The following is an 18,276-nucleotide window of genomic DNA, read 5'->3' as shown; positions in this document are numbered from 1 at the left end:
TTGGCACGGGCTCAGCCCCTCGGCTGGGCACTGCCTGCGCCCAGCCCCGGCCTCCCCTGCCCGCACAGCCCTGAGGTGCGGCCAGCAGCCGCCGGCCAAGGGCTCCCGAGGGGAGGGGGCAGCGGGAGGGTTCTGCCCGGGGAGCCGCGGTGCCGCCCCACAGGCCCACCGGGCCGGGGCTCCACAGGCACCCGGCTCGGGCCCTCGGGAGCCTGGAGAGGAGCCCGCGCGGCCTCTGGCTGCCGCAGCGGGCAGGGGCACAGCTGCCCGGCCCGCACACTGAGCGCCGCCCTCAGGGGCCTTCTCCAGCCTGAGGCTGGGCCTTGCAGGCCCTCCGTACCAGGCACTCGCTGAACTTCCACAGTTTCTGCTCCTTCACCAGCTTCTTGAGATCCCTCCTCTTCATCAACTTGACCGCACAAAGCAGCGCTTCCCGAGAAGCCTGGGGAGCAGCAGGGAGGCGGAGATGGCCCCACAGCCCAGGGCACGGCACCCGCATCCCCGTGCCATGGCCTGCAGGAGGCTGCGATCCAGCAGGCGCAGGGCAGGAGGCAGCCGAGCCCCCTGCCAGGGGGACAGCAGCAACCCACGAGTCCTCACCTCTGCCACACGCTGATTCTCATCATGGCAGTGGAAGAAGAGTGCAAGCAGGCTCTGTTGCACAGGGCTTTCCAAAGGGTTTTCTCTCTCTTCCAAATACTCCATCATGTCTCAGAAGAGTTTGATGGAGAGCAGCTGTACCTGGCTATTATCCTGTAGGAAAAAAAAAAAAGGAAAAACTACCTCAGCATTGGCTCCTGCAGGCCCCCCTGGGCACAGGGCTGGAAATGCACAGGGCACACAGTTTCCAGGCAGCAGCCAGTGGCTGTGGCTGGGGGCACAGAGCCTTACATGGTCAAAGAGTGGCAGGAGCGCCTCAGCCAGCTGCAGGGCAGTGGGGATTGACATCAGAATGTGTGATTTGTGCAGGAATAGAAAGCTGAGTGTGATGAGGGTCATGCCAGCTATCTCTGCATCATTGTCACACAGTAGGTCCATGAGGCTTTGGGTCAGGCTCCACATTCTTTCGGCCTGTGCGGAACACAAGTCTGTGAAAGGCCAGCCTGCTGCCGCAGGGCCCAGAGGCCAAAGGCCTGTCCCAAAGCACGCGGGCAGCTGAAGCGGGAGGCAGGAGAGCTGGGAGCAGCTGCCCCAGTGCCCCAAGCCCAGGCCAGGCCAAGTGACTGCGTTCCCAGCGCAGCTTCAGCCACCGCTCCCTTCTCACCATTGAGGGATCATCAATGAGCTCCAGCAGGGCCCTGAGCGCCAGGCGACGCCTCTCCCTGCACTCGCTCTGCAGGTACCTTGAAGAGACCTTCACAACACTGGCACCACATTCACTGGCATCCAGGCACTGGAGGAGCTGAAAGGCACAGGCCAGTGATGGGGGAGCCGGCCGGCAGGAGCCCGGAGCCGCACAGGGCTGGGCCCAGGCAGCAGCAGCAGCAGCAGCAGCAGCAGCAGCAGCAGCAGCAGCAGCACAGGGCGCGGGCAGCGTCCCAGGTGGCTGCGGCTCCCAGAGGGCAGAGAGCTGGGAGGCAGCTCAGCCAGGCAGCGCTGCACACCCGGCTCACCTCCACAAGGAACGCCAGGGCGGGCAGATCCCAGTGTGGCTCCTGTGTGCTGAGCAGCCAGAGGAGGTGGAGTGCAATACTGGAACCCAACCCAAGACAAGCATGGCGCATCTCCCTAGGAGGGCGAAAAAGGGACCAGGAGCCTGAGGAAATCTCTCCAAGGACAGGCTCGCAGAGCCTGCTGGTCTTTCACCACCATCCTGCAAGTGGACCTGGGCCCTTTAGGAGGTGTCTCCTCCTGTGCTCTCTCCCCTCCCAGCCTTTTCCAGTCTTCTTGGGCCGACCCTCAGTGACAAGGCCCTGTGTCCCAGGGCCACGGGGACTGTGTGGGACAGCCCGGGCACAGGGCACAAATGCCAGGAGCAATGGGGAGAAGGGGAGTCTCACCTGGCCAGCAGACCCACGGCATAGTGGCGGGTGTCAGCACAGAGCAGCGTGTCCCAGCCACGCTTGCGTTCCACTGACACCACCACCTCCTTGTACTGCTTTCAGCAGAGCAGGGACTTCAGGCTCTGCACTGCAAACCTGTGTGCACAGCAAAGGCCAGGTCACCCTGGCAGCACTGGCTCCTTGGCAGGCCACGTGGCAGGGACAGGAGGACTGGCATGGAGCACCTGTTGGGGCTGGTGGCAAGGCCGTGCTCTTGCAGGCATTCCTTCCAGAAGGCATCGACCTCCTCTGGCATCTCTTCTGTGCTGAAGAACACTTGGAAGAGCAGATGCACAAATAGTTGGGGGAAATACGACGTCACTACATATGGCGCATGGGGCTCCTGGAGCATCTTCCACATCACCACAGTTGCCTGCAAGGGACAAAGCCCCCCGAGACAGTGCTCAGTGCCCAGGTGTCTCTGTGGTAGGGCCTGAGCAGGGCAGGGAGAGGCCCGCAGAGACCTTGGCAGGGGGAGCACGGGGCCTGGTGGGCCTGAAGCTGCCCCTGGGCCAGGTTTCAGGCCAGCGCCTGAGGCAGGGAGATGCAGTGGGGGAAGGAGGATGGAGAGCTGCTGGAGAGGCGGCCCTGGGACCAGCAAAGGCCACTTGCAGAAACTCACAGCCAGGCCAAAGACACCCGTTTTGTCCCCATCGGAGGTGCATTTGCTGCGCTCTGGCCAGCTCCCCAGCACATCCAGGAGGATCAGCAGCACTGGCTCCGCAGTCCTGGACGAGCACATGATGGTCTTCCACATGGAGATGGCAGCTCTGAGGGGTTAGAGCTCTGTCTCAGGGGGGTCTCAGACACAGCACCGTGGCCTGGGCATCCCTAGGGGCCCGGGCTGACCGCCGGCTCTGCCTCTGCCCACTAGACCTGGCCAGCAGCAGCCAGGCAGCCCAGCCCTGTGGGGACAGGCCCCTGAGGGGCGGCAAGGGAGCATGGCAGCAGGCTCGGGGGCTGACGTGCCAGGGCTGGGAAAGGCAGCAGCCAGAGGGCCCTGGAACTCTCTGTTGCTCAGACACCTGGGCCAGGCGGTACAGGGTGATGGGCTGGGGAGGCCTGAGCCCTCTGGGCAGGTGGGGCCCATACCTGTCACAAGACAGGGCCACACGCAGGAGCGTCACCACTGCGTCACCCGGGTGTGCTCTGGTGAGATTCAGCAGGGCCTTGTCCAGCCTGTGCTGGGCAGAATCATTGGCCAGGAGCCATCGGCGAATGGACCTCACCATGGCGGGCACCTGGAGAAGGCACGGGGACACTTGGAAAGCTGCCAGAGGGAGAGATGTCCCCAGGGTCCCCAGAGAAGTGCTTCCCTTGCCAACACACTGCCATGGCCTCAAAGGCTCCCAGGGACCAGCAGGCGTGGCTGGGGAAGCCACAGGACTCATGGGGGAATTGAAGCCTGGCCCCAGGCTGCTCACTTGTTCTGGCCTGGCAACAGCCTTCTCCAGGAGCCAATCCAGCAGGGCAGCACTGGTCTCATGACTGAGGAGCTCTGAGAGAGCTGTGAGCCCAGTGCCCATGGTGCTGGTCTCTTCCTGCCCAATGCTCCGGATAAAGTCGCAGACGAGCTGTAGGAGGAGGGCAAGAGGCCGGGGATGTTGCATGGAGTGCTGCACACACGGTGCTGGGCTGAGCAGGGACAGCAGGCCCAGCCCAGGTGGGGGTGGCAGCAGGTACCTGCGCTGCTCTGCGGAAGCGGCCACGGCTGGATTCCTGCTCTTGTGTGCGCTCCAGGGCTGCATCTGGCAAAGAGCGAGCGCAGCCAGAGCTGAGGGGCTGCGGGAGAGGCCGGAGAACAGAGCCCAGCCCTACGCTGCCCAGAGAGGGAGAGCTCCGGGATGCCCCAGAGGATGGAGCACGGCCACTGCGGGGTGTCTGCCCGGCCCCTCTTCCGTCCTGTCCATGGGCATTTCCCCAGGGGATGGCATGGCATGGCATGGCATGGGGCCAATTGGCTGCAGGCTCCAGCCCTGCAGCCCAGCTCTGCCACTCACCCTCCTGCGGTGGATGGAACGGCACCACCTCTTCTGTCTCCTGTGCTGGGGCAGCTCCAGGGCCTTCTTCTTCCTCCTCCTCTTCCTCCGCCCAGGCCAGCTTGGGCACTCTCGGGGCTCTCTGCTCCATGGCTGTGCCTGGAGCTCCTTGCAGGAGAGATGCCTTGGGAAAGCTCCGGGGCACCGAGTCCCACGCTCTGCCCTTGAGGGCAGCTGCAGAATAGAAGCCTCAGGAAGGCCACGGGTCAGCGAGTCCTGTGCTCTGGCCTCGAGCTCAGCTGCAGGAACAGCGCTGCGGAGAAGCTCTGGGTCAGACGGGAGCGAGTGCGCTGTGCGGGGGCTCCTCACGGCACCGCTCTGTCCCGTTGTGCCCCGTTGCGTGTTGCCAGCAGCCGGGCAAGCTTCTATTTCCCACGTGTCACAAAGGGGCCTTGGACACCGGCTTCCGTTCCATGGCACGGTGACCGTGCTGCAGCGTGCCACCCAGGGCCCTTGCAAACACTGCCTTCTGCCCCGGGGCCGCCCCCGGCCCAGCCAAAGTGGCCCAGGTTGGAAGGAATCCCTGGCCCCAGGTGTCTAAGACAGCCCGCACAGGATCTTTAGGAAGGGCTCAGAGCATTAGCAAACGCTGCCCAGCTCTGCGGGCTCAGTCCTGTCCCCATATGGAGCGGTGTGGCCGATAGAAACACGCCCAGGCTAGAATTACCAGCCCGCCTCCAGCCGAAGGGGCGCTTCCCCAACACGAAGCTAGGTACCGTGCCAAAGGCACTAATCTGCCTTGGGGACGTTGGCCGCTGAAACTCCAAGCCTCAGGAAGAAGAGGTGTCTCTCAGTCTCTTAGTATGATCGGGTTTCTTAGGTCCTGAGGGACCAAACACTCCCAATGGTTCCAGGGGATGAGAGCAGAGAACTGAGAGCCCCAAGATGAGGAAAACCTCGGGTTTTAAAGAAGGTGGGAGGGAAAGGGGATAACAAATCAGGAGAGGGAAGGGAAGGATACATTGGGGATTGACATAACGATAAAACCAATCATGTACAACTAAGGGAGGGGCCCCGGTCCCTGAGCCAATCACCTGACACCCTGGCCAGAAGCTTCTGGAAAAGGAGGCAGGGGTGCCGAGTGACAGGCAGGTAGCCGGGGGTGAGGAACAAAAAGATACATGTGATAACCATAGAAACTGGGGAGGGGTTTGGGGATTGACAGTTAACTGGGTTAGGGCAGGACCTTTTAACATGAACAATGGGGGTGAACAGAACAAACTCAAAACGAACTACAACACCCATATCTTTCCCTGAGAGCATTTGAATTTCTAAATGAGAATCATTTGAAGGGAGGGGATTGACATTTTCCATTTCAGAGAAGGCTTCTGCCTTCCTTAGCAGACACCTCTCTTTTCAAACCAAGACAATTGTTTATCATCAAGTTATGAATATGAACAAGGCCAAACTTTCTCTGGCGAAAGAAGTTCTCATTTATTGAAATAGCTACAAGGAACGGAGTACCCAGGATAAGCCCAAGCACCCACACAGCAGCCAAAACCAGAACAGTGCGCTACCCCAAGTGCACTGGGCTCTCCCCAGTAAACAAGGATCCAAAAGGAAGAACCCTGACCCAACCCAACTTCCCCCCTTTATAGCCCCCTTCGAGTCCAGGATTGGTCCATTTTTGATCCGCATGGTGATTGGTTCATTTCCAGGCTTCTCATTGGTCTTTAACGCCGTTCATTCTGGACCAATCGTTTCTGCAGGGCTTCGAATGATTGGTCAGATCTTCCATCCAATCCCTCTTTGACCTCGTCTTGCCCCGCCAGACCGCCCTTCCACCAGGCCCTGGGCCCTTCTCCTAGAACATTCTAATAATCCCCCCCTGCCTCTCTTAACATAGTGCAATTAATATAACATAATTAATACAATGTAATTGAACTATATCCTAATTTAACTTAACTGAGCTTTTACCTATAACAACTCCCCCCTCTAAAACTTTGAGGGTTTAGCCCGCATCAACCTCTTAAGAGTCTCTTGACAGTTATTTAATTCGTTTCCTAACCAGTCTTTTAATCAGTGCTTTAACATGTTTCCTCTTCAATCGTGTATAGTTGTCTCAATGTCTGGTAAATCTGGTTCATAAGCCATGTGTCTTACTTCTCCTTTAATCGGTTTTCTTTCTGAACAGATCCATTTTTCTTTCACAGGGCATTCCCCCAGCAATTTCTGTTTAAAAATTCCCTATATTTTCGAATAGCCAATGCACTTTGCCGTCCTCTATACAGGTGGTTAACGATAAAAAGTTGATGCAATTGGGCCTGGATTCGAGTGTGTTCTGAGGACGGCAGTCCGAGACTGTCCTGCACTCAGAGGATGATAGCATTTTTCACACAGTTGTATCTCCCCTTATTTATGCTGATAAGTAGGAGGATCAATAGAACTGGGGGTCCAGTACAGGCTATTATCCCATTCATGTCTCCCCTCCGCAGAGCATCAGCGACTCTTTTTGGCAAGAGTATATCCTGATCCGGTCTGGCCCTCTCCCCCACCCCCCCGCCCCCCCCCCTCCCCCCCCCAATCTCTTCTCTTTCCTTACTACTGTGCTGTTCTTATAGGTTACTGTTGCAGGAGCCTACTTCCCCTTTTGTATCAAGCTGTTCCTTCTTTCTTTTAGGGCCAGATTGCTAAATGCTTGGGAGAATGCTCTATGGCTTCTCGGATCACAGGATTTGTAACAGGGAATACCAGAGATTAAAACATGTTTTTGATAATTCATATAATCTCACTCCCATATATAAACACCATTTCCTTAAGTTAAAAGAATGTTAAAAACTTTTCAATTAAGTATCTTCTAATAAATCTAACAGAGTTCTTATTATAACTTATAGCTTATGTGGTTCTTATGGTGTTCCTGATGTCTTCTTTAACTTATCTGTAGTGGGAGATTGTCTCTCAGGGGCAGAAACCGGCCCTTTTACTCTGGTGACATGTGTCCATCCTCATTTTTGCATCCTAATGGCTGTTTCTGTGATGAGGAAAACTTGAAATGGACCTTCCCATTTTGGAGTTAGTGGTTGTTCTTTCCAGGTCTTAATTAACACCCAGTCACCAGGCTGGAATTTGTGGATTTTAAAATCAATAGGAGTAGTTTGAAGAAGGTATCCCTGTCACCCTGGGTTTTCAAGATTCTCTAAGCCTTCTGATGTTGACATTCTTGTAGTGAATTTTCTCACACACTTTCTGTAAATAACTCATTGATTTGCATTCCTTTATGGAGGAGGAGAGAGTTGATGGACTGTTGGTTTAACCAGTGGCCTTGGAGAGGTGCCACTGTCACCCTCCAATCCACTGTCACTTTTGGAAAACTATAAATGTTGGAGTCAGAAAATAAACGGCCCTTTTTTCTCTTTCACCTTGAGAATGGTGTGAGCGTGTGTTCTTTTGTGTCCTATAGTGACATTTGGTGACCCTGACGTGTGTATTGCAGCAGATTGTGGTGAGGTTTTCCCCCCCTCTCTTTGGTGCTCTGCCTGTGGTTCTTAGGGTAATGGCAAGCGCTGTGGGTTTTGAGGAGGATCTCCTCCTTTTGGATCTTTGGAGGGGGGTCCTGGAGTGGAAACAGATTTCTGTTTCCTGGGATGACTTTGAGAGGTTGTTTCTGTGGGCCCGGGAGCGAGGGTTTCTTTCGGGTCCTGAGAGGGTGTTCTCCAGGGAGGAGTGGTCTCGTGTGGGGACCCGCCTCATGGAGGCCCTTTTTGACGATTGCACTCTAGATGCGGGACCGCTGCTGGTGCAGTGGAAGAGATGTGTGGAGCTTTGGGAGGGGTCTGGCTCTTGTACCCCTCGGAGTTCCCGGGGAAGCTCTTCTGTCTCGGACGTGGAGGAGGGGGAGTTTGAGTTTTTGTCCGATGTGGAGTCCCCCTCCCCGCCTCCGGACGGTGTGCTGGGGGGCGGAGCCCCGTGGGTTTCTGTGGGCTCTGTGGATTCGGCGGGCCGTCCTCGTCCTGCTTCGCCCGGCGTGGGCGGTGGGGTGGGGGACGGGTTGCCTTTTCTTTGTGCCTTTCCGGTTCTTGAGGGCCAGCCTCGGCCTCGGCTTGAGTCTGGTTCGGTGACGACCTGGTGTCCGAATTGCGGTGTTTCCACGAAGTTCCCCCTGGCCACGGCGGGGGCGGGGTCGCCCACCTCCAAGCCGGGCTCTTCGGCGGGAGGGGCGACTTCGCCCGTCCCTGGGCCTGCGCAGCCTGCTGGGCATGCGCAGTCGGTGGAAGCACCTGGGGGCAGGATGTCACCCGTCCCTGGGCCAGCGCAGCCCGCTGAGCGTGCGCAGTCGGTGGAAGCACCCGGGGGCGGGGCGTCGGTTCGGCGTTCTGTCTGGTCCCGCTCCGGTGGGCGGGCAGCCCATCCCTCTCTGCTCGGTGGGGGCGGTACCTGCTGGGCAGTCTTGTGGTTTGGGACGGACCCTCATAGGGGGCTTGCCGGGCTCCCTGGTGCCATCCCGCAGTGACGCAGCTGCGCGGACTGCGTCTCTTTCGGCGTCCCGTCCCTCCCCTGTGTCGGGGGCCGGGGACCCCATGCCGGTCTCGTCCTGGCCCGCGCCAGATTTGCGGGCCGGGACGGTACCTGCGTCCGCCGGGGCGCCCCCTGCTGGTGCTGTAACACGACAGGGAGCTGGGGTGTTTACCTTTAGCGCACCTGTTGACACGGCCAGCGGGAGGCCGGTGGGTGCCTGGGGCCACGGCACTTCCTCATCGAATTTGTGGACGCTTCCTGCCTGTCAGGTGACCGTGCGTCCCAGGCATCCCGAGCGTTTTTGGCGAGAGGCGAAAACCAAGACTGACGAGATGAATGAGCCTGTTTCCTCGCGGCACCTGCAGGGTCGCGGGGCGGGCTCCTTTGGCTCTGCCGGTGCTGCGGGGGGCCCAGGGCCGAGTGGTGTTGGCCTGGCTCCCAGGCGATTTTCGTCTTTTGCCCCTGTTGGGCCTGAGGACCAGGGAGCATCAGGTGCGGTGGCTTTGCCAGGGGATCCTCAGGTTTTCCCTGTGCTCAGGGGTGTTGCTCATAACACCCATGAACCCCTTTCATATAAGCTGGAGAAGGAGCTCCGTGAGGCAGTTGCTCAGCATGGTTTGGGGTCCTCTGAGGTTATGCGGACTCTCCGGAGGGTTGATTCGGATAGGCTGACGCCTTACGATCTCCGTCGTGTGGCACGTTCTCTTTTTGACCCTGTGCAGTATGGTGTCTTTGAAACCAAGTGGGCTTGGTCGGCGGCCCACGCGGTGTTGCGGAATGCTACGCTGGGTCCGCAGGATCCCAGGCGTGGGGTTGTCGCTGACATGCTGATGGGAACAGGGCTTTATGAGAATGTTCAAGGGCAGGTTGGATTTGATCCCCTTGTGCTTGAACAGTGCCACTCGCTGGGCATGGCTGCGATTGTTCAGACCCTGGAAATGGCTGCTCCGAGGCCGCCGTTCCCAACCATTGTCCAGGGGGATGACGAGCCTTTCATGACGTTTGCGGAAAGGCTGATTGCATCCATGGAGAGGCAGGTGCCTGATCCTGTGGCAAGGAGCATTACGATTACGAACCTTGTCAAGTGCAATTGCAATGCTGCTTGTAGGAAAGTCATAGTGGCTCTGCCTGGTGATCCTACTGTCTCTGAGATGGCGGAGGCCTGTGCGGACATCGTCCCCCTGGATCGGAAGTTGGCTGCCGTGGCTGCCGCTGTGCAGCCGTTTGGGCGGCGCCGCAGGGCAAGCAGCCGCAGCGGGGGATTGCACAGACTGGCAAGAAGCAGGGGAAGAAAGCGCAGAAGGTGAAGTTCCCCATGTTCTTGTGTGGTTGGTGTGGTAGGCCGAATCATATGTCTGATGTGTGCCATTCAGGCCCGGGTTCATCCATTCTATGTTCTGCATGTGAGGAGTCACACCACTTTGCCGGGCTTTATAGTGGAAGGTAACGCGAGGGCTGACAAGCTGGCTAACCCAGCATGGGTAGCGCCTCAGCCTGATACACTCGTGCAGGCCAAGGCATCGCATGGGTTTTTCCACCAAAACGCACATACCCTGCAGAAGCAGTTTCAGCTGATGCCAACTGAGGCTCGTGACATTGTTGAGTCATGTGATGACTGCCATGCACTTGCTCCGCCTTTGCCGGCAGGGGTGAACCCCAGAGGCCTTAGGGCCTTGGAGCTTTGGCAGACCGATATCACCCTGGTTGCCGAGTTTGGCCGGCTCAAGTATGTGCATGTCACTGTGGACACGTTCTCCTCTGCGATGTGGGCTTCGGCTCACACTGGGGAGAAGGCCCGCGATGTCCTTGCCCACTGGAGGCAGGCCTTTGCCGTTTTGGGCATACCTTCTGCGGTGAAAACCGACAATGGTCCTGCTTATGCATCGCAAAAGGTGCGGCAGTTCCTGCAGTTGTGGGGTGTTTCGCACAAGTTTGGGATCCCTCATTCCCCAACTGGTCAAGCTATTGTAGAACGTGCTCATGGTACTCTGAAGCGGGTTCTTCAAAAACAAAAACAGGGAATGCAGGGTGAAACCCCGCACAGTCGGTTGGCAAAAGCTTTGTACACAATCAATCATCTCACTGTGCCACAGAACTCAAATAACCCTGTCATTTTGAATCACCATCTCTCGTTGCAGGCTGCGGACGAGGCACATCAGCCTCGAGCGAAGGTTCGGGTGCGGAATTTAGTCACCAAACAGTGGGAAGGTCCCTACGACCTTATCGCTTCGGGGCGCGGGTATGCTTGTGTATCCACAGATACTGGGGTACGCTGGGTACCTTCGAAATGTGTTCGCTCTGACCTGCGACCGCAGAGGCAGAATCCAGCCAATGAGCAAGACGGAGACCGTGACCAACCTGAAAGGGATCAAGTGGGCAGATCATTGAGTGATGACTCAGATGCAGATGACGGGAGTGATCGCTCTGATGATTCGTCTGCAAGTGGACACTGAGCATTGTTCATGTTTTTCCTTTTTACATTGTTCATTTTCTTTTCTTTTTCTTTTTAAATGGAAAAAGGGTGAGATGTCACCCTGGGTTTTTAAGATTCTCTAAGCCTTCTGATGTTGACATTCTTGTAGTGAATTTTCTCACACACTTTCTGTAAATAACTCATTGATTTGCATTCCTTTATGGAGGAGGAGAGAGTTGATGGACTGTTGGTTTAACCAGTGGTCTTGGAGAGGTGCCACTGTCACCCTCCAATCCACTGTCACTTTTGGAAAACTATAAATGTTGGAGTCAGAAAATAAACGGCCTTTTTTTCTCTTTCACCTTGAGAACGGTGTGAGCGTGTGTTCTTTTGTGTCCTATAGCGACATATCCCCTGTTCCTTAACTCCTCTAAAGTGCAGGTTATGGTCTTTATATATTTTCTCAGGCCTAGTTCTCCTTCTTCATACGTTCCCGTATTACCTGGAGTAGTTAAGAAAGGTAAGACAAACATCATCTCATATGGAGAAATCTCTATATCCGCCCTTGGTTTAGTCCTTATTCTCAAAATTGCCAGAGGGAGACATCTTAACCAATTCATTTTTGTTTCTTCTGTTAATTTTGTGAGAGTTATCTTAAGAGTCTGGTTCATTCTCTCTACTCTTCCGGAACTTTGAGGTCCCCAAGGGGTAGGAAATCTCCAGATGATATTTAAGGCCTCTGTTATTTGTAGTAATATCTTGGCGGTAAAATGAGGACCTCTATCAGAGTCAAGAGTATTAATCATTCCATATCGGGGTATGATTTGTTCTAATAAGATTTTACTTACGGTCTCAGCCGTTGCCCTTGTGGTTGGGTATGCCTCCACCCAATGAGTTGGATGATCTATTATCACCAGTAAATACTTATATCTCTGTACTTGTGGTAGTTCTGTAAAGTCTATCTGTTCCCATTGAAATGGCCTTTTTGCTAATTCTCCTCCTCCTTGAGGTAATTTTCTCATTACTTTTCTATTTATCTTCTGACATACCATGCATTCTCGAGTTATTATCTTGGCAATTTCCCACACCCTGTGTCACGATCCGTCCTTACGAACGGGGTTCGTGATGGTTCGTGGATTTGATCTCAGGATGCAAAAAACCGACACGGTACAAGGGAGTTTACAGTAATAATCAAAACAAATGCACCCTTATTGAATGACCACAGCAAAATGCGATAGAGGGATTAAGGGAGAGAAAAATGTAGAGAAAGAAAGAGAAAAGAGAGAAAGATAAAGAGGCGGATAGAGCTACCAAATGTAGAGACAAAGTCCTTTGGTCCAGTCCAGTCAAGGATCCGCCTGTTACATCGGGGAGATCTCGAAGTCTCTCGCTAACTCAGAAGTTTTTATTATGATAACCAATCTAAAAGTGCCACCATCACAGCAAAAGATGGAGGCCAAGAAGAAGAAGAAGAAGAAGGAGAAAGGCTGGACATGCCCAGATTCTTCCATCTTGCCCCCTGAAGCCCCATTCTAAAAACCCCGACAATCTATTTTTCACCCTGCGATAAATTCACTATCATTCTACTGAAACTTTGGCAGCTTGTCATTCTTCATACGGGGTTGGTAATTGATTTTTCCAAGGGCTAAATCAAAGGCACAGGGGTCTTGGGCTCTGTGCCAGGGTCTCTGAATGCCCTGGGCAGGGGCTCGAGTCCTCCAGGGCAGCCAGAGGAATTTCCTGCGTTCCCACATCATGCCACAGTGTAAGCTGTAAGCTTCCTTAGCCAATCGTGTTATGACACACAAACCTCCAGCACTGCATCCTAAACTTCTTGTTTACCATTGGAACTACTTTGATTTTTTCTAGATCTTGAATTCTAAAACACTAAACTTTCCTCCACTTAAAGTTTCCTCCCCGTGTCTGGTGGTTTGACAGGAAATATGTTTTCAGGGATGCTGTGGTTAGGCCAATGGATGTTCACATTTTAATATTGGCACATAATGTGGCCATTGGGACATTGGATTCACCTCTGAGAACACAGGGTTAAAAGCAGGGCTTTCCCCCTGGGAGGTTCTCTTGGGTTTCCGGCAGGAAAGAGTTCGGGTCTCTGCCCCAGCCCAGCTGCTGGCTGGGCGGGTGGAGGGGAAAAGCCATGTGGCCGGGAGAGGTAGGCCTGACCCCGGGGCTGGAAGGGTGGAAGAGAGAGAGAGAGAGACACCAGCAGCCATTGGGCAGCCCCCCGGGAGACAGAGAGAGAGAGAGAGAGAGAGAGAGCCGGTGCCTGGGACTGTGACCTTGAACCTTGATAAACATGGGCCTGTGCCGGCAGCACGGCTGGGACGGAGAAGAAGGGGGGGTGCAGCCGGCCGCTTGTGGGAGCTTTTAACCCCTTTTTGGACAATAAAAACTTTACAGAACATTGACCTTTCCTAGAGGAGAGATAGAGTGGAAGATGAAGAAGGAAATGGGCAAGTGTGAGAGAGGTCTGGGCAAGTGAGAGATGTTGGAAGAATAGAGAAGAATGCTAGTGGGAAGAGATGATGGAGTGGCTTTTGCTGGACTCTTTTTGTACAGCCATGGACGGTTCAGTGTTGGTGCCCCTCGGCCCCAGGGGGTGAAATATGGGGGGGACAGGTGTCCCAAAGGAGAGACTGGGCCCTTTTTGGAGCGGGACAAAGCATCCTTAAAAAGACAACCCTAGAAGCAGCTCTGGTCCATGTTCAGTGGTGAGAGCGCTGGACGTGAAAGGAAGAGGTCACCATTGGCACAAGAAGGACTCCTTCTCCTCTTGACGAACTGAGGATTGAGTTTTCTGAAAGGTGGTGCCGGACTGAGAGTCGATGATTTGGGGGATGTATTGTGTTGGGAATTTGGTGGGGAGAAGGAGGAGATGTATTTGTGAAGTTTTCATTTTCCTTGTGTGTTTCTTTTTTGGTTTTTTTTTTTCTTTTTTTCCTTTCCCTTGTAGTTTAGTTAATAATTTTTTTTTCCCAAGTGGGAGCCTGCTGTGCTTATTCCTGGTCCCATCTCACAGCAGAAACCAGGGAGAGAGTATACTCATGGGGGCACTGGCATTGTGCCAGTGTCAAACCATGACACAGTGTAGGGGGGTGTGCTGCTTAAGGGGGAGCCAGGGGCTGCCTCAGCAGTTCCTACTCTCATCTGGTCATTTGGGTTGGCCTTGACATCCCAAGTATGGCTTTGTCAGCCTGAGACGCAGAAGAGGGGTTTCATTCTTCACTTCCATGTATCCACAAGCCCTGGTTTTGACAATAATTCAGAAATTTGGGGAAGAACAGACAAATGAATTAAACAGTGTGGCAAAGCAGATGCAGAGACAAGGAGATGAGCAGCAGGGTGCTGGAAAGGAGCCCTGCTCCGAGGCTGATCCACTCCTCTGTGCCCCTCGGCAAGGTGGGGAAGGGGCTGTAAAGCCCCGTTTGAGCTGAAAGCACGAAGCAACTGCAGTTCTCCCCATCTTCCGAGGGCAGAGAGAAGCGAGCACGGCGCGGAATTGCAAAGCACAGCCCTGCAGCCCCGCGCTGCCCTCTCCCTCTTTCTCCATGCGCGCAGCCCAGCGGTGGCCACAGGGCAGGGTGACCCCGCCGCCTGCGGCCGCCCGCACCCGGCACAGGCGGCGATCGCCAGCCCCCCGCAGCATCTGGGGCTCAGGCTGCCTCTTGCCGGGCACCTCATCGCTCTCCATCCATGCTGCTGGTCCGGGATGAGCCTGCGGCCGCCCAGAGCAGCATCTGCCCGCGGCAGGAGCAGCGCTGCCGGCCCCGGGCTGCGAGCGGGCGGCCCCGGCCGATGCTTCCCGAGCGGCTGCAGGCGCTTGGAGTGAGAAAGGAATGTTCTTCCTGTGCCGCCCCATCCCCTTTCAGAGCCCTGCGTTTCCCAGCCGGCCGGATGATTCCCTTCCCAATATATTCTTCCCTTCAGCTGTCTGTCACTATTTTAGGGGTTTCTCCAGCCTGTAGTAACATAGTCAGTCTTTATGCTGGCTTAGGGGAAACATTTCCCTGCAAGACTCAGAGCTTGAGCTCATCTCCTTGCCCCAGTGAGGGATTCACCTGCAAAGTGCATGCAGACGCCTCTGTGGCTTTTTTGGATGCAGCTCTTGGAAGAGGCTGCCCAGAGAAGCTGTGGCTGCCCCCGGATCCCTGGGAGTGTCCAAGGCCAGGCTGGGAGGAGCTTGGAGCAATAGGATAGTGGAAGGCGGTGGAATGAATGATCTTTAGTGTCCCTTCCCACCCAAACCATTCTGGGATTCTGTGATTTGTCTCTGCTTGGGCATGTCCATGCGGACACCTGAGGCTTGGGCTTTCATGCCACCCTTTCCCACTGGAGTGGCAGGAAAGGGGCTGGCTTGGTGGTCTTTTGAGTGCTGCTGAAATCCAGACACAGCAGCCCTCACCCTGAAGAAAGGCAAGGCTGTTCCATTTTCTTGTTACTGCTGCCAGATTTTGGAGCCTCATTCTCTGCAGCCAGAAGAAGAAACACTTCACCCACCGAGTGGCCAGCACGGAGGGAAGGAGAGCAGCTGTGTGCTGGTGCCTGTCCTCTGCAAGGGGACACACTGTCACCCTGCCCCAGTCCTTGTGAGCCAGTCCCTGGAGAGCTGCTCTGGCCATTGCCACAAGCTCCTGGAGCTTGGTCCAAGGTTTGTTGCAGTGCAATGGATGGCTAGACGATGGCTTAATAAACTGAAGACCTAAGAAGAATTTAAAAAAAAAAAAAAAGGAAATAAAGAAGAAACAAGAAGCATAAGAAGGGTTTAGGCCAGAGAAGTGATCTTTCCAAAGCTGGGCAAGGAAAGCTTCTTGATTCTGCAGGATCTTAGACTTGTGGATGATAAATGCATTTTTGTTTGGTTCAATTCTGACTTTTGCTTTCAGCATGTGATGATTTTTAACCAAAAATATGTCAGAAACTGAGCTGTACTTTTGCTATCCTGCACAGGCTCCCCCCAGATCCTCTCTACAACATCACTCTGAGCTCTCAGTAGTGCTGTTTTAGGCATAGAAACATTTGGGGTGTGCAGGTGCTGACAAAAACAGTGGGGAAGTCACAGGCTAGGCTCCAACAACTTGAAAGCTCTGTTTTACAGTGATCACAGTGACCTTCCATGGGTGAGAGAGAGGAGGTTTGAACCTCTTCAAAACATCCACTCCACCTGCAGTTTCCCAAAGAGGAAGATCTTCCCTGGGAGACTCCCACAGGGTGAAACACTCTCACTGCAGCTGAGGGCAGAGGTTGTGTTTAAACAGGAGGGTGAGGAGCAGGCTCACTCAGCCATCCCATGTGCATGAAAAGCAGCTCCAGAGCTCCTTGTCTGATTTTTCAGCAGCTCACAGGGCCATGGAGTTGCTGGATGTGTTTTTGTGACCCCCCTCACCCAGAGCATGAGCCCACTGCTCATTTGGCAGAGAGAGCAAGTGACCAAGGCATCTGGTGGATCTTCAGGGTGAGCTTTGAGAGCAAAGCCCTTGGACACACACACACAAAAAGGTGGTGCCTGCCAGCAAAAACCTTGGATTTTTTTCAGTATGGGAAGATACATCTCAGGATTGGCTCATTCCCACAACCTCAGCACAAACTCAGAGCAACACAGGGGAGTACTCTGAAAAGAATGAGCTTTGCATTTTGGACACCTCTCCAAGCCCATGTGAAGGATTCCCTGGGGAATGTACTCCTGGCTCCATCCATACTGACTGCACAGTCACTCCTGGCATTGCCACAGCTTGCTTTGTCCAAGTGTGGGTGGCTGTGGCTTTTGTGTCCCAAAGGGGACAGTCCTCCACTTCATAGCTGTGTTTTCTTCACTGAGTGGATTATTTGCTTCACTCCCGAGGTGAAAACCAGCGTGCATAGAAAACAGGCAAAATTGGTTTGGGGAATAAAATCAGGGAATGATGGGGTGGAAAACTGGCAAAAATAGGCAGAAAACTGGCCTGGCAGTATCAATGTAATTCTTAGGGCTAAGAACCAGCAGGTGACAAACAGGTGCAGCTTTTCTGGGATAAAAGGATCCGTGCCACTTCAAATAGCATAAAAAACTTGCCTGTGGCTGGGTCTCCATGGGCTGTGCCTCTCTGCCTTGAAGCCATCCATGCGGGAGTGTGACAGCACCAAGGGCAGTCCCAGGTGTCCCTGTGCCTCGTGTCACTGTCCTTGGCAGGCCAGCTGTCCCCTTTGTGGCCTGGCATGTGGCACGGGGGGCTCAGAGCCCGGCAGGGCCGTGCAGCCGGAGCAGCAGGGCTCCCACCGCCCCATCCCGCAACGCTTTGTCCTTGGCTGCCGCTCTCGGTGCGCGGACAAAGACCTACGAGCCAACAGGAATCATCCTTTGGAGTCTGCACTGACAGCATGGAGAAACACTGATGGGATCATTTAATAAAATCCACACTGTTTCCTTGGGGAAGCTGAATAAACAGCGCTATCAGGAGCTGCCCCAGCCAGCCCTTGAAGGCCAGCAGTGCGTGCTGCTGGGATCGTGCTCCTTGCACGTGGAGGGAGGCAGGGAGCTGGATCGAAGGGCTCATTAATCAAACGGGAGTTTGGCTCTGCTTTGGCCCACATGGAAGCCAGGATGCTGCACAAACACACCCTTCCCTTTGGCCGTGAGCTGGCCACCTCCTCAGGCCAGCTGCAGGTGAGGGATGCACAGAGGAATGTGTGACGCCTCTTGTTTGCATTCCCCCTCACATCCAGGGAGGAGCCCGGGTCCCTCTGTGGCTGGTCCTGGCTGAGAATCCCCCTTGCTGCTCTTTCTGTGGAGAGCAGCTCAGTTAATCCGTGCCAGCTTCTTCTCCTCCTGCCCACTGTTGTCTGGGGACTGCCAACCCCCCGTCCCTGCTTGACACGTTTGGAGTAAGGCTGGGTGTGGACGTGTTCATGGAATCACAGAATCCCCAAATGGTTCAGGCTGGAAAGGATCTTAAAGCTCATCCAGTCCCACCCCCTGCCACAGGACACCTTCCAGCATCCCAGATTGCTCCAAGCCCATCCAGCCTGGCATGGAACATTTCCAGGGATGGGGCAGCCACAACATCCACACCCACAAATATTAATGAATGCTGGACTTGAGCCAGCACCTAAATCCATTCCTCCTTTATTAAGCTGATCCTAAGATGCATTAGGATCCAGGGGAATCAAGGAGTTCTCAATGCCTACCCTTGTATCTCTGTTCTTGGAGTCATGTCACTGAGAATTTCAGTGTTTGTTTAAAAACTTTTCTCAGATAAGGTGTGAAGCCTGAGATCACTTTCAAGACTCAAAATTTTGCTATCAAGAAAATTAGCTTTTAAAAAATGCTGTGCTT

General features: G+C 54.7%; 1 protein-coding gene across 1 annotated transcript in view; it reads right to left on the bottom strand.

The window, feature by feature from the left end:
* The window catches only part of LOC139603915 (zinc finger protein 239-like), a 169,557-nt gene that overhangs the window by 93,122 nt on the left and 58,159 nt on the right, over positions 1 to 18,276 (bottom strand). The window lies entirely within an intron of this gene.

The sequence above is a fragment of the Agelaius tricolor genome, unplaced genomic scaffold, assembly GCF_023055355.1.
Source record: "Agelaius tricolor isolate 1412-34295 unplaced genomic scaffold, bAgeTri1.0.p SCAF_42, whole genome shotgun sequence".
Taxonomy (NCBI): domain Eukaryota; kingdom Metazoa; phylum Chordata; class Aves; order Passeriformes; family Icteridae; genus Agelaius; species Agelaius tricolor.
This window is presented reverse-complemented; position numbering and strand designations above follow the sequence as displayed.